The sequence below is a fragment of the Mus caroli genome, unplaced genomic scaffold, assembly GCF_978045245.1.
Source record: "Mus caroli unplaced genomic scaffold, Mus_caroli_1 scaffold_5, whole genome shotgun sequence".
Classification (NCBI taxonomy): Eukaryota; Metazoa; Chordata; class Mammalia; order Rodentia; family Muridae; genus Mus; species Mus caroli.
This window is the reverse complement of record NW_028227260.1, coordinates 54,040,242-54,050,958: the sequence shown is the minus strand read 5'-3', so window position 1 is coordinate 54,050,958 and position 10,717 is coordinate 54,040,242. Positions and strand designations below refer to the sequence as shown.

The window sequence follows — 10,717 nt, the reverse complement described above, 5'->3', positions numbered from 1 at the left end:
CCACCACGCCCGGCTGCCCGGCTCTTTAACACTCTTGACAGAGAATGAATTCATGTATTTGAACACAAGTGGTCATTTGACACTGAATATATGTGTTTGTGTGCATGTGAGTGTCTGTGTGTGTGTGTATGTGCGTGTGTGTGTGTGTGTGTCTGTGTGTGTGTATGTGTTAAAGTAGGAGGGAAATGAAATGAAAAGATCTCCCAAACTTATCCCAGAGGCTGGGTTCATCATGTAAGGATAAGTGGATAGATCAGTCTACTCTGAAAAAAAAAAAAGTCAGAGTTCTGGTATGCGATTCTGAAGTGTAGAGACTGTCCACATGGTCATCACATAACCTTCTTACTGTTTGAACAAGTTATATAGGTTAACTGGAAGTGTGTGGCTAAACTTGCAGTACTTCCCTGTTGGTGGTGGTGGTGGTGATGGAGATGGTGATAGTGCTGTGTATGTGAAGTACACATAGGTGGGACTTCAACACTTCCTCGGAGCTTTAGTCATCAAGGGTCTCACACAGCCAGAATGAACTCTAAAGTCCCAGATATAAAGTTATACAATCTGTGAGTTTCTGGCATCACAACAGCACATTGAGCAGAAAATGCCCTTTGGCCACTGAAATCTTTTTTTTCTCTGAAACTGTCTTAATGTGCATGAATTCCTGAAGACTTCCATTATTCCTGGTCCTTATGGAGACTGATTTAAAAAAAAAAAAGGTAATAAAATGAAAGTAAGAAGCTATAACCTCCCAAGTAAGAAAAAATATAGGACTCCGGAGCTGCCCAGGTCCGCAGTCTCCTCTGAGTCCCATGCTGAGGCCTGCTGTGAACTTCCCCGGTGCAGACATAGCCTCAGGCTCCGCCTGCATGGTGTTGAAGATTGGAATAATTGGTGGAAATTTTAGAGGAAGAACTGAAAAATATGTGGATACTCCATTTTGCAAGCCATTTGACGCCTTAATTTGAGGGAAGATAACGAACACTGATTGTGTACTTCTTGCAAGACATGGCAGACAACTCACCATCATGCCTTCTAAAGTCAACTACCAGGAGAACATCTGGGCCTTGAAGGAAGAGGGCTGTACACATGTCATCGTGACCCTGAGAGAGGATATCCAGCCTGCTGACATGGTCATCATCAATCAATATATTGACACGACACCCCTAAGGCCTCAGACCTTCTATGATGGGAGTCACTGCAGTGCCAGAGGAGTGTGCACTAAGAAGCTTGGAGTGTGATGCCATTCAAAGTGGACAATGTCACAATTGCCGACACAAGAAGACTTTCTACTTCTAGTCTTTGGGGATTTTGCTTAAACAAATATGGGAAAGATCCGCAGCCTTCATGCCTTTGCTTAGAAAGAAAGACACTGTTAGCGACTCAACCAAGATCCCAACTCCTCAGGACCCAGAAGGAAAGCAGATAGCCTGCCAAACAAAGCCTGAGAGCACTTCTGTCTCACTTTCCCTATTAAACTGACAGCAAGGAACACTGGAGAAAACATCCACTTCCCTACACTGCTAAGGAACCAATATGAGCTCAAGATGGGACTGTGTGATTGTAAACTGGTGCCATGTTTCCGACACCTGATATTTTAAGAGTTTCTCTTGAAGAAATTATGAGATAGTCATTCAAAGAATCATGTGTAAAGAAGAATATTATCTGTCATAGTAAAATAATCAAAACTATCTGAATATAAAAAAAAATAGGTGTGCCGTGTTTCCGTTATACTTAGGTTATGGAGCAATCAAGTAGAAGTCATGTTTTCTCACAAAGAAATGATTAATCTTTCTCTCTACTTTTAAGTATAATCAAATAATAAAGCTGTAGAAATTAAAATGGACTTTGAAACCCTTTTGGTGGTGAAGCAAAGACAACAACAATAATATAAATATGCTGTGAATATGATTCAAGATATATAAGCCAAATATCCCCCTTCCTTAAATAAAGAAATAAAGGAAAGTGCTGTGTGAGGAGCTTACATCTTTGCTAAGAAAGATCCTGGATCACCACACAGCTAAGATGATTGTAACTGAGAAAGCCAAGACCTGTGTTTAATGTTAAAGTGTCTAAAAATTTAGACTGCAAGCCAGTGTGACTCATTACAGTGTATTGAGTTGACTTAAAATCAGTCCACAGTGCGTTCTTTTGTTTGTAGAAGTCTAACTTTTTATTTTTCAAATTACTGTTGTTACAGGTGCCCTACAGGGTCTGTAAAGTGAATGTGCTTTTGTCTGATATTGACTTCAAGATAATAAGCTGTTGCTTGTAAGCAATAAATGAACTATTTGTTCCAGCATTAATGTCGAGGCCCTGGATAAGTGCAATTGTAACTTCCAGCCCGTGCTACACTGCTTCCAGCTCTAGCTATTAGCAGCACTCCATGGAGACTCCTTGAGTTCCGACCAGGGTTTTAGGTTGTTTTTACTCACTGCAGTGTAAACACTTCTTTCCCCTTAGTCACTGTGGAGTGGGCATCCGTCTTGTTGCCTTTAGAAAATGCTGCTCTCTTCAACATGGAGAATGATTTTCTTCAGTGGCCTCTCTAGCATCATGTGCAGGCTTCCCTACTTTTTTCTTAATCCTCCATTATGATGACATATGCATTTAATCACTGAGTCTGGCTCAATATAATGCTGTCCATTCCGTCCATTTTTCTACAGTATCATAATTCCACTCTTTTTCTGACAAAATGAAATCTCATCGTGTATCTGTTCCACATTCTTATCCATTCATTTGTTGATAGACGTGTGGGCTGATTCCATAATGTACCTGTTCTGAGTAGTGTTTCAATAAACATCACTTGGCAGACTTCTCAGATGACCAGAAAAAAAAAAAAAAAGAAGAAAGAAAGAAAGAAAGAGAGAGAGAGAGAGAGAGAGAGAGAGAGAGAGAGAGAGAGATAGGTTGAAAGCATAAAACCATCTATTTACTTTTATTGTGTATTATTATTTTAGTTATTTCTTTCAAAAATGTTCTTTAGTATTTATACGTTGGTACTTTAGTAACTGTATTTTGCCTTGTATCTTCCTGGGAAAGGTTCTTATGTCTTCCTGTTTTGTTTTGTTTTGTTTTGTTTTTAACCTTATCTAGAATATTCATTTACTAATTTTCATACATGTAACCCATATTTCTTTCCTTCTCATTATTTCTCTAGCCCCAATTTCCTCTTATATATTTCCTCTTTTTTGGGAGGTGGGGTGGGATTCGAGACAGGATTTCTCTGTTTAGCCCTGGCTGTCCTGGAACTCACTTTGTAGATCAGACTGACCTTGAATTCAGAAATCTGCCTGCCTCTGCCTCCTGACTGCTGGGATTAAAGGCATACGCCACCACACCTGGCTGATATATTTTCTCTTCACTTTGGTACTTAAATATGAATACAGTTAACTCTTCAAACAAAAAACCTGTAAATTCCATTTCCCCTGTCCTACTTATCATTAGCTGTCAAAGCAGTCTAAGGTTACCTGAGAAGGGGTCTCAGTTGAAGGATTGTCCGGATCAGATAGGTCTGTAAAGATGTTTGTGGTGGTTGTCTTGATTATCTTAATTGACATAACAAAGCCAAGTCTATTGTATGAAGCACCATAGTTCTGGGCAGTAAAAGAAAGCCAGCTAAACTCAATGAGTAAAGGTATTTACTACTAAGCTTGATAGCCTGAATTCAATTCACAGGTAGAAGGTAGAAACTAATTTCAGTCCTTCTTAAAAGGGGAAACAAAAGCCGGGCGTGGTGGCGCACGCCTTTAGTCCCAGCACTCGGGAGGCAGAGGCAGGTGGATTTCTGAGTTAGAGGCCAGCCTGGTCTACAAAGTGAGTGCCAGGACAGCCAGGGCTACACAGAGAAACCCTGTCTCGAAAAAAAACCAAAAAAAAAAAAAGGGGGAAACAAAATACTCATGAGAGGAAATATGGAGACAAAGTGTGGAGCAGAAACTGAAGAAGGAAAGGCCATCCAGAGACTACTCCATGTGGGAATCCATCCATATATACAATCTCCAAATGCAGACACTCTTGCTGATGCCAAGAAGTGCTTGCTGATAGGAGCCTGTTATATAGCAGTCTCCTGAGAGGCTCTGCCAGAGCCTGACATATACATAGATGGATGCTCACAGCTAACCATTGGACTGAGCAAAGGGTCCCCAATGAAGGAGTTAGAGAAAGGACTGAAGATGCTGAAAGGGTTTGCAATCCCATAGGAAGAACAACAATATCAACCAATCAGACCCCCTGGAGCTCCCAGAGATTAAACCACCAACCAAAGAGTACACATGGAGGGACCCATTCCTCCAGCTGCATATGTCAGGCATCAATTGGAGGAGAGGCCTTTGGCCCTGTGAAGGCTCATTGCTCTAGTATAGGGGAATGTCTGAGTGGAGAGGTGGGAGTGGGTTGGGTGTGTGTGGGGGGGAGCACCCTCATAGAAGCAGGGGGAGAGGGAATGGGACAGGGGGTTTGCAGAGGGGTAATCAGGAAATTGGATAACATTTGAAATGTAAACAAATAAAATATCCAATTAAAAAAAAGAAAAAGAAACACAATCAAGCTTTGCAAAGTCTTTTAGAACAAGGAATTATATTTAATCAAGGCCTAGGATCAAAAATCAGCAGTATAAAAACCAAAAATCTGACAGGAATACTAAAACTTCCAGAGGAATAAATTATATTGTAAACCACAGATAGTTATGAAACAATAGAAGAGAAAGAATAATACTTGAATATATGTTCAAATGTTTTTCATGGGGGTAGAGATACAATTCAGTGAAAAAGGACAATGTTTTGAACAAATTATTTTCTGAAAATCTGAAAAATTCAAAAGTAAATGCTCCTTATTCAGTATGATCTTATCTAGTTCTATTCATTTACTTGAAAATTTCATTACTTCATTTTTCTTTATAGATGAGTATTATTTCATATTGTATGTTGCAAATGTCTTAATCTATCTGAAGGACATTAGATAGTTTTCTTTCCCTAGCCATGGTAGCAATGAACATGGTTGAACTATTATCTATGAAATAGAATGTTGATTCCGTTGTGCATATGACAAGGAGTAGAAAGTAAAATTCAGAGACAGAATGTCAAATGGTGGCTTTCAGGAATTGTGAAGAACAGATTAAGAGTTACTTTCTATATATGCAATCTCACTTTTATACATTGAAAAATTCTGGATATTGTGGTAGTGGTAGTCATTACAGAAGAATGTTTATTTAATATTACTGAATTATACATTTAAGTGATTCTGCTATTAAATTACTATAACTTTTCTCCAAAAGAAAGGAAAATAAATTGTTGGTGTTCTCTTCACCAGAGCAGGAAAGCTTCTACTAGTGGTTGATTGATGTGTTCATTTCTTCTTTTGCCAATATTACACAGTATATTTGAAGCTTTCTCAGAGCGAAGCTCTGTGGGAGGCTCATGGAGGTTATTGATAATGCAGTTTTCTTTGTGCCAGAAAAAAATTAGGATTTGATTGAATTCAGAAGCTGTCACTGCTACACAGCATGTTGTCAGCTCTTGCCATTGTAGAGGATGTTTGGGTGATTCTATGAAGGGTATCCAAACAACCCTTCAGAGCTGTCAGGCTTAAAGACCTTTCTCAAACAGGTGTTTCATATCTCAGTAAAGCCCAAAGAAAGGTCATATAAAAATTAGAGAAAGGATTCTGCAAAAGTTTCCAAAGTACAGTTTTTCTAACCAGTAACATTGGGTAAGTTGCCTTTCTACCAGGGAATGTTATGACAAGTTCAGAAGACTATGGAAATGTAACCCTTTACAACTTCATTTAATTGTTTTCTGGGCAGAATGACAACCTGTATTCCTCACAGTGTTCATTTATTTTGAAACTTCAAAAGTCAAAAAGACAGGTTTACCTAAGCTTGCTTCCCTTTGAATTTTCAGTTAAGTAAATGACTTTTCCATATCTCATTAGCTCAAAGCCTTGAACAAAGAAGAGTCCATTTATTCAGTGTATCAAGATATAGGTATATACTGTCTCCACTCAAGTAGTAAATTCTGCCTTCAGCAGACATATATCCCATTAGTTATTAGTCATGATCACAGCGTGCTAATATGCAGCACATATGGACTTTATTGTTTCCAACAGACAAAAGAGATAGTACCAAAAGAGTGCCAACACATATTAAAAATAATTCTTGAAAAGCAAATGAAAGTTGAGCTTAAACCAGTAATTTAATAATAAAAAGGTGTCCCTAAGTTAGAAAGATTTCATTTCTTATAAAGTTTGCAATGCATAGCATTTCTCTAGTAAGTTACATCTATAAATGTGTGAAAAATATCTTTCCTTTGTCTTTAATTTCACCTCTAAATCATGCTTCAGAATTGTGTTCTATTAAACTTATGTTATTCAGGTTCTAGTCATCTATAAACATGCTGTGCTGAAGTCTTACAGATTGTTTTTTATCAACAATTTTATATGCTTGCTTATTTTTGTAGTGTGAATAATTTTGTGTGTGTGTGAGAGAGAGAGACAGAGACGACAGAGACAGAGAGAGAGAAAGAGAGAATTATATTTAGCACCTATCCCAAGGACAAATTTGCTGCTATTTTTATACACCAACTTCTTTAAGTGCTGTAAATTTCGAACATTGAGTTGGCCCTTTGCTATCCATTCAAATGATCTTAGACAAGCACATTATTTTCATCATTAATTTGCTGAAAAACACTTTAAATAGAAGCAATATGATTTAAAAGACTTTCAGTTATTACTGGAGAGACAGTTCAGCATTTAAGAGCACTGGTTACTCTGTTCCTAAGGACCCTGGTTCAAATTTCAGTACCCAAGTTGTGACTTACAACCCTGTCTAATTCTAGTTCCAGAAGAATTAATATCCTCTTCTTCATCCAAAGGCACCAGGCACAATGTGGAGTACAATGTGGAGAGCTTTGGGGCCTGTTTTTTAGAAACTTGGCAAGAATTTGTCCTTGGGCTAAGACAATGAAGTAGACTCAGATAAGAATATTCACATTTGGGCTAATACAAAGCTCAAGGTAAACTCAGCCTAGGAATGTGTGGCATTCCTTTTATTTTGGTCATCCTGATAAGCCCCTGCAAGCACTGACCTTGGGGATTAGTTTATCGCTTTGATTTCTTTGTTTATTGCCCTGTTTGATTACTTTGTCTTTGATCTAAGAACTGACCCTATTCTCTGCAAGTACCTAGAACAAAAGCAGACTGGAGAAAAATAAACCTGCTTCAGCCTCTACTGGCTAGAGTCCTGTTATAGTGTTGTCTAATTGTCTTTATTCGTTTCTTTTCTGTTCTTTTCTGTTTTTTTCTTTTCTTTTTTAACTGTACATGTCTTTAATTAACAAAATTTACCAAAGTAAAATATAAAATAAAAAACGGGAACAAAAGAGTTCCCCGAAATAACCTCATTACGGTATGTAGGGTTGGGCAAAGTCAGGGACAACAGATTTGGTAAACACAGTATCGAGGGGGATGTCAAATTTGTAGAGGCCTTGAACCCAGAACTAATCCTGGGATGCAAGTATTTTAGTCTATGTGTATCTTCAAAGCTGCACCTTTCGAGGGAGCTTGAGCTGCTGCTCGCTCTATGAAGGCAGAGAACTAGAGCTTTGGCTAGGGCTGAGTCTTATCTCTGGAGCTGAGTCTGATGTGTCTTCAACTGCTATAGATTGAACTGGGTTCATGGCTTTTGTTAATGGAAATGGGCCAGTGGTTGCTTTAGTCAGGGTATGGGCAGCCAGCACCATACCCAGAATGTTCGCCAGGCCTGATCAAGACTGGAGAAGGGATGGGAAGATACCAGAGGATCTAGGTTGAAGAAGGGAGCCAACATCTGCTAGGCTTAGAGACACAGAATCACCAGTGGCCTCAACATTAATGGGCACATGACATCCTGTGCTGTTACAGTGAGCATGGGCTTTCCCACCTCAATTCCCAGGTGATTTTAGACGTTCTTGGGGATGCTCCCCAAAGTTTTTTGACCCCGTGTTCTTAAACCATATCTGGATCTGGTATTCCATCACACAAATGCTTGCATTGCTCAAAGGGAGGATAACTTGGACTTTTCGAAGATTCTTCCAGCTTACTCTTTTGTTCCGGGCTATACCAGGTGTGCCCTCTTCACTCCCTGATAGGATCTTTGCTGGGAACTTGTGGCCTTGGTAGGACCTGAGGAACCGCAAGTGGAGCTAAGGGACAGGGGCAAACCTGAAAGCCTGGGTTCACTGGGGATCCTGGAGACATTTGTAGTCCTTCAAGTAATGGAAAGATTTTGAATACTTGGAGATAATGAGGCATTAGGGGGCTTGGAGGTATTTGGAGACCTTCAGGTAATAAAGGGCTTTGGGGCATTTGGTGACAATGAGGCACCAGCAGGGCGCTGGAGGCATTTGGACATCTGGGGAAAAGGGAGGTCCAGAGATCCAATGTGTAGGTAGAGTTGTTGGAGGAGCATTCTCCATTGGAAAGCATAGAAAGTCAGTAATCTTCAGTAAGCTTATGCAGAGTAAACACCCTCCATCCTGGTGTTAGAGGACTTTAATCCCAGGACCTGAACTTAAATCACCTGTGATTATTGGGCCTTCCCTTCCCATCCATTCCTAAGCTTTCTTGCTCTGTTGTCCTTGCAACACTCTGCTTTCTCTGTCTTTTTCTTTTCGTTTTTGTTTGTTGGTTTTTGGTTTTTTGGGGGTGTTTGTTTGTTTGTTTTAGACAGGGTTTCTCTGTGTAGCACTGGCTGTCCTGGAACTCACTCTGTAGACCAGGCTGGCCTCGAACTCCTAAATTCGCATGAGCATGTGATGATCTGACAACCCTACTTTCAAATTAATTTTGCTAATTTTACTTTAGGGAAATAATGTCTTTGAGCCAAATTTTATTAAGAATGACAAACATAAAATTTCCAAAGCATAGTTTTAGAAATAGAGTTATATTGAATATATGCAAGTCATTTTATAGAATGAGGGTGACATAATACATACTAGCTGCTTTAGTCCATCATGATATATCTTCAAATATTAATGTTTTGGGGCTGGAGTGATGGCTCAGCAGGTAAGAGCACTGACCGCTCTTCCAAAGGTCGTGAGTTCAAATCCTAGCAACAACATTGTGGCTTACAACCATCTGTAATGAGATCTGACACCCTCTTCTGGTGTGTCTCAAGACAACTACGGGTCTAATTATATATAATAATAAACAAACCTTTAAAAATTATTTTAAAATATTGATTTTTAAAATACTGCATTCTTGTTAGATCATCTGGGGTCTGATGCCTTTGAAGCTGGATAGTGGGGTTTCTACAAATACTTACTGTTACATTTCACAGATTTCCTCAGTTTAAGAATAGTCCCCTAACTTAAATGCCCAATATTAAAGGTTTTTTTTTTTCAGGGTTTCTCTGTGTAGCCCTGACTGTCCTGAAACTCACTTTGCAGACCAGGCTGGCCTCGAACTCAGAATCCGCCTGCCTCTGCCTCCTAAGTGCTGGGATTACAGGTGTGTGCCACCACCGCCTGGCCAATACTAAAATTATTTTCATAATAATTTTATTGATTATTTGGGAATTTCATATCATGAACACTGAGCACACTCACTTCCCAGTCATCCCAGGTCCAACATTCCACTCTTGTAACACTTCTCCCACCAAAGAAAAAGTAGAATAAAAGAAACAAGTCCAATTTGTGCTTGAACTATTTACTAAGTTTTCTCTGCAACAACTCAAATTTAGTCAAATCAATTTAATTTAAAAGATCAGTGACTTTGATACACCTTAATTCGTGCCTGGAATTTGGTGAAAATGCACAGCACCAAATCTTTCTCAATTATTTCAAAATATAACTATTTACTTCCCACCATTTGACAAGTATTATACCCTGTGCTGATGTGAACAAGATCATCACAGTTTAATAAAGAAATTGGTTAGATAACAATATTGTAAACACTATAGTCACACATTTATTTCATAGGTATTAATTGCCTAAGTCTTAGGTGTCTGGCATTTATTATACTAATTAAAATTTCTTCAGTATTTCCCACAGTTTATATTTTTATGCAAAAAAATTTTGGAGATACTAAATATATAAAGTTTAATATAAATTAAGTGTTTTTTTTTTTTTTTTTTTTTACTGTATAAATCAGAGCTACAGAAGATGCCAGCCTCCAACCAGAATTCTGATGATGAAAATCTCATGCTTCTGTGTGAAGGAGTGAAAGTTCTTGATTCTTCCTCACTGCTAATGATAAATGTACATCTGTTAGAATGCAGTTGCAGCATCTCTTGCACTTGTCATTTGATCTCTGGATAAAGAGAGTGAAGATCATTCAGTTGTACTCCATAGGCAATGATACAAAGGCATTTCACCTTTCATTATATTCAGCTTCATTTGGGTGTGAAATTTTTTTTCCAGGTGTTGGAAAAAGTGAGCATTGTTTCCATACAATTGAATTTTAATAAGTATTATAAAATGTACTAGAAATAGATCAAAATAAACTATTACCTCTCCATGTTTCAAAGAATATATTTACTAGAAAGATACTAGCAGATATTTGTTTAAAATATTTAAATTATATATCCAAAGCTAAAATTCAATAATCACTTTCTGCTGAAGTTAAGCATGAAAAATTGTGAACATGTTAACTTAAATAGCTGTCTCCAGAAAAGAGAGGTTCTCAGCAAAGAACACATCCATGGCTATAGTGATGATTATATAGAAATTTTACCTAGATACAGTTTTCA

General features: G+C 38.3%; 1 pseudogene; it reads right to left on the bottom strand.

Moving 5' to 3' along the window:
- Positions 1–7,754: 7,754 nt before the first annotated feature.
- On the bottom strand, positions 7,755–10,486 carry LOC147004597 (oocyte-specific homeobox protein 8 pseudogene; annotated as a pseudogene).
- Positions 10,487–10,717: the final 231 nt, after the last annotated feature.